This window comes from Carlito syrichta, unplaced genomic scaffold (genome assembly GCF_000164805.1).
Source record: "Carlito syrichta isolate Samal-C Ts95f unplaced genomic scaffold, Tarsius_syrichta-2.0.1 Scaffold305698, whole genome shotgun sequence".
NCBI classification, from domain to species: domain Eukaryota; kingdom Metazoa; phylum Chordata; class Mammalia; order Primates; family Tarsiidae; genus Carlito; species Carlito syrichta.
In genome coordinates, this window is record NW_007249794.1 from 56,771 (window position 1) to 62,447 (window position 5,677).

The window sequence follows — 5,677 nt, forward strand, 5'->3', positions numbered from 1 at the left end:
ATTATTATATTTTCTATCTGCCTTTCACCTATACTGTGAGATACCTTATGGTGAGATCTTTGCTCAGAGACTGGCAAGATCCCAGGAGCATTGGAAAATAAATTATATCTGTAGGTATGTGGTGTGTATTTGGGGATAAGGCTAAGGGGAAAAGGTAAAGATGGTCTATATAACTTATTGCTTTTCACTTTGCAGGACATATTGTTTGTCCTGGTCTGCGTACTCCATTCCCCAGACCTGACTCAGAGTCTCTTAAAACCACTTACTCCCCTAAGTACGTACCTTAAGCCTACATCCCTCCTGATTTGCATCCCAAAGACAGTGCCCATAATTTAACCAACTGCATTGCTCTTCTCCAAAATATTCCACGTCCAGTGGAACATGGCTCCAGTCATAATGTAACTGGACTCTGGTGATTATCTTCCTGTCAGAATCTTGAGTCACCCAGGACACACATGTCAACAGGGTTTAGAGTTCCATTTGTTTGCCTCCCCAGACAGATGTTAAAAATGATCTTCCACTGCTTGTCAAACTTCCCAGACAGCCAAGCAACTCGGTAACCACTTGCTAAAGCTAACACTTTTTTGGCATTCTGTTTTCTACTAGATGAATTATAGCATAGCATACACTTGGTTCATTCAAATCACTGACTGTTAGATCTGGAAGGACTTTAGCAATTATCTAGTTGCCATCTACATTACAGTGGGAAGGGAACACAATGCAAAGTTTAAACAATGCATGGGAGTAAACCTCTTTGCCTAAATGTACATCTTTTAGTTAAAGGATGTTGTGTGACTGGGTTTCCATTATCTATAAAATAAAGATTAAAAAATAATACCACCATGAACTTCACAGCAACCTGGGTGGACTTAGAGTCTATAATACTGAGTGATCTTTCACAGAAACAAAGAAAGTGAGTATCACATGTTCTCACTCATAAGCAGACCTTGAACAATTATTGTAACACTATAAGAAAAGAATTGGCAGTAGCGGGAAACTGCCAGGAGGGGAGCAGAGAAGTGGGATTGACAATAGTGAGAATCTGACTGGGGAAGGGGGAGCATACCTCATCAACAAGGGTACCTACATAATGAACATTGGTGTAACTTACCCTGAATTGTACCCCACATCTTTAAAATAAAATAAATTAAAAGTTTAAAAAATAATAATACTTACCCTTCTTACATCATAGGCTTGTTGCGAGAACTAAATCAGACACTGTATGTGTTTCTGTGATAATCTGCTTTTATCCAGGTATAAAGTTGTATACATAAGAGGAAAAGAGCAAATATAAACATTTGCTGAGTTAGTCAAGGATTCTAAAAAACAGAAAATCAAACTTTAAGTAAATTGTCCTATAAAATGCATAACTAAATATTAGAAATTTGGACATTGTTATAGTTTGGATGCGGTTTGACCCACCAAAACTCATGTTGAGGCTTGGTCACCAATGTGTCAGTGTTGGGAGGTGATGTCTTTAAGAGTTGATTAGGTAGTTAAGAAAGACTAATGTCTTCCTTGTGGGAATGAGTTCTCGCCTCTTATTGATGCTTAAAGGAAGCTAACCAGATGCTAGTCTCACCATCTTGAACTTCCCGGCCTCCAGAACCATGAGCTGTAAAAATCTCTTATTTTTTTTATAAATTACCAAATCTTAAGTACTTTGTTATGGTAACAGAAAACGGACTATGACAGACATGCTTTTCTTTGTGTCAGATAGACACTATCAAGCACGTACACAAGGCATGTGGCAGACTCCACAAAAAAGGTCAGTAACTGCTTTACCTTGTTTCTACAGAGAACATAAACTCCATTATTCTACAATATTCCAAGAAGCCATCAACAATTATTTTTTGAAATTAAATTTTTATTAATATTGTTAAAAAATGAGTCCAAGGCTCTATGATAAATTTCTATAATAAAGTTTGTTTTAATTGTCTTTTGCTGCTTAACTGACAACTCCAAAACAATAGCAACATATTTTGTAGGTTGGCTTGGGGTTTCTTCTGATAGGTTGACTGGGCTTGCTTGCATAACTACAGTCAGCTTAGAGATCTGTCTGGGCTAGAAAATGTCTTACTCACAAGTCTGGAAGTTGTTGTTGGCTAGCAGTTGAGGTACCTCCGTTTTCCTCCATGTGGCCTCTTACCTCAGGGCAGCATTCTAAGAGGGCAAAGGAAACAGCAGCAAGGCCCTGTGAAGTGTAGCTTCAGAATTCCTATGACTATATTTCTGCCAGTTCTATTGGTAAAAGCAAGTCACTAGGATGCCCAGATTCAAGAGCATATAAAAAAAAATGCTCCCCCTCTGGATGGGAAAACCAGCAAAGTTACACTGAAAAGGGGGCACACATACTTGGTTAAGAGGAATTTGTGACCATGAAGCAACCTATTAGAGTCTGTTCTCTTGCCACAAGTTATTCATATTCCACCCATGAGCAATACGTGCTCAGTTCCAAACTAAGACCTCCAAAAGTCCCAACTGTTTTAATTATCTATTGCTGCATAACAAATTGCCCCAAAACTTAGCTGCCTAAAATAACAATAACATTTATTATCTTATATAATTCTACAGGTCAAAAATTCAGGAAATTAGTTTGGTGTTTCTGTTCCAAGGTCCCTCCTGAGGTTTCAGACAAAATGTTGACCAGAGTTGCAGTCATTTGAAGACTTGAATGGGATTGGAGGATCCCCTATCAAGACAGCTCACTCACGTGGCTGTGGACGAGAGACTTCAGCTTCTCACTGCATTGATCTTGCCATGAGGCTTCTTGAGTGTTCTCACAATATGGAAGTTGGCTTTCCCCAGAATGACTAAGATAGAAGAGAGCAAGAAAAATCTAAAGTATAATTTATCACCTTGCTTTGGAAGATATAAGAGTTATTTCTATAATAGTTCAATAATGACTCAGGCCTGCTCCCTTCAGCATAGGAGGGACCTATCAAAGGTCACAGGGCGCCATTTTAGGTTTGTTACCACACCGATTATGGCATCTAGCTCAACATCCAGAATATTATGATCCCTCAAGTTTGGATGTGAATGAGACTCCTTAAGTGCGATTTTCAGGTGCAGAAACTCTTGAACAGCAACAACTTCAGAGACTTGTGAATTTAAAAGATAATATATCTTTCCCAGTACACTCAATGTACAAATTGAGACAGGAAAATAATGATCTACAAAAGATAATTCCATTCATAATGACATGATTGGAGACAAGAAGAAGCCACTAATTAATAGTAATTCTGAAATCCAGATGTCACAGTTATCAGGTTCCTTTCCCTGGGGAACAGGTTATTTACCCTGAAGTTAACTCATTCTTCTCCTCAGCTCTTCACTCTACCTTCTGAGCTCTTTTAGTTTATAAAAGACCTTTTTTTTTAAAGGTAGATGACTTATGCTTGTACATTATAGATTTCTCAAGAAGTTTGTGTTTTCTGCTTCCCACAAGCCTCTTTTTATTTGAACTATCTTCACCCCTTTCAATTCAAGGTACCAAAATCCAGGTTAATAATGTTGTTGGCAATACACTTCTCTTAAAAAATCCTGAGGTTCTCCTTTTAATCTCATTAGCATTCACTCCATGTCCCCAAAAGCTAAATTCATAATTCTTTTTAAGACAAATCTCTTTATATTTTAGAAAAGTTAGGCTTTTGGGGATAATGACACTCAGATTATTAGAAGCTCCTTCGTCTAGCTTAGAGGACTGAGCACCTCTTATCTTATGAGATCTTAACAAAAGGTATTACAGTCATACCTTTGATTTGATTTAATCTTTTCCCTAAAGCCATTTAAAATTTTTATTTATTTATTTTTATTTTTTAATTTTTATTTTTTAATTTTTATTTAAAATTTTTGGGGTACAACTCAGGATTAGGTATACAAATGTTCATTATGCAGGTACCCTTGTTAATGAGGTGTGTCCCTCCCTTCCCCTGGCAGTTTCCCACTACTGCCAATCCACCCCCCCAACCCTCCTCTGGCAGTTTCCCATACTGCCAATCCCTTTCTTTTAGTATTATGATAGTTGTTCAAGGTCTACTTATGAGTAAGAACATGTGATACTCGGTTGTTTCTGTGCATATTTTTACTTTGATAATATTTTGCCAGCTGGAGAGACATTAAATATAAAACAGTTTTATTTTCTGACCCAGCAAGTCCTTATTCTTTTATATTTTCTCCAAATTCTGCTTATAAATGCTGCAGTTCTCTCACTAATTCATCTCTCCTCCCGTACTGTATTATATGGAGTTAAAGACACCATTTGGTATTTCTGTCCTTCTGCTTTAACATATCTTTAGACAGACCCAGCAGGTTCATGATGTTCTATCTTACAAATCACTCTAGTTCTGCCAGTCTATAACAAGGGTTGCCCTTTCTTTCTTTGCCTTCATTGCAGTTTTCTTTCTGCTCCTCTAACCTCTCTTCTCTTTTCTCTTTCCAGTCTCCAACCACCACCTAGTTCCAAAGTCACTGCCACATATTTAAGGTTTTTGTTATGGTAGCCTCACTCTTATAGTTAACAATTTGTTTCAGTTTTCTGTTGCTGTATGACAAATCAATCAAGAATGACTTAAAGTGGCAGTAGTTCATCATTTCTCACATTTTTTTTGTTTAGGTAGTTTTTTTGGTGGTTTTGGAGGAGCTCATTCAAAAGGGTGCATTTTGCAGAAGAGCCGGCTGGGTAGGAGGTCTAAGACAGCCTCACTCACCTGTATAGCCTTTGTGCTGGCTGTCAGCTAAGAATAAGTCAGTTTTTATGAACGAGGGGAAATTATGCCCCTATGGAACATTTGACTATGTATAGAGATATTTTGAATTCCCACAACTGGGTGTGGTTATTTGCATCTAGTAGGTAGAAACCAGAGATTTTGGTAAACATGCTATATAATATACAAGACAGCTCCCACAAATATAAGTATCTGGTCCAAACTGTCGAACTTGCTAAAGTTGAGAAACCCAGTGAAAAATGTTTTTATGTGCATTAACTTCTTTAATCTTCACAATAACCCTAGTAAGTGAGTGAGATTCTTATTATTTACAAATGAGAAAAGTGAGGTGAAGAAGAGTTAAACAGCTTGAACAAGACCACACAATTAATAAAGGGCAGAGATGGAGCTTAAATATATAATGCCTGAGCTCATAGCCAGTATACTTTGTGGTGTGCATTCCACCTGGATGGTTAAACTTCATAGAAGATCAATTTTCTAAATACTAAAACCACAGCCAGGCAACAGTCCAAACGCTCCACCATTTATTTCTTCTCTGATCTTTTCCTTCCTAGCCAAGTTGCTCTTCTTAGAAACAAAGCCCAAGGTAAGGATTAAGTACTCATGCTTTATTTAGGAGGCATAATCCTATGGTTGCAAAACTGAGCAAAAAAGGAAAGTGGGGCAAGCAGACTGGAAAGCAATGCAAGGTGTTGCATTTCAGCAGGAGCATCTGTCCGGTGGTGAAATGTTTCCACATGTGCTGTTAAAGGGTGAAGTCTATTTGGTTTAGTCTATTACAAGGAGAAAGAGGGAGGAATTTACTTGCCATAGACTTCACATCTCCTGAATGCCATTGCTCAAAGTTTTCCTTCCAGAGATCTAACTCCCCACACTCCTAAGTTGCATGAGCCAGCCCCTGCAGCAGCTACTTAGGAAGCCAGATCTCATCTTGCTTGCACCTTGGTCTC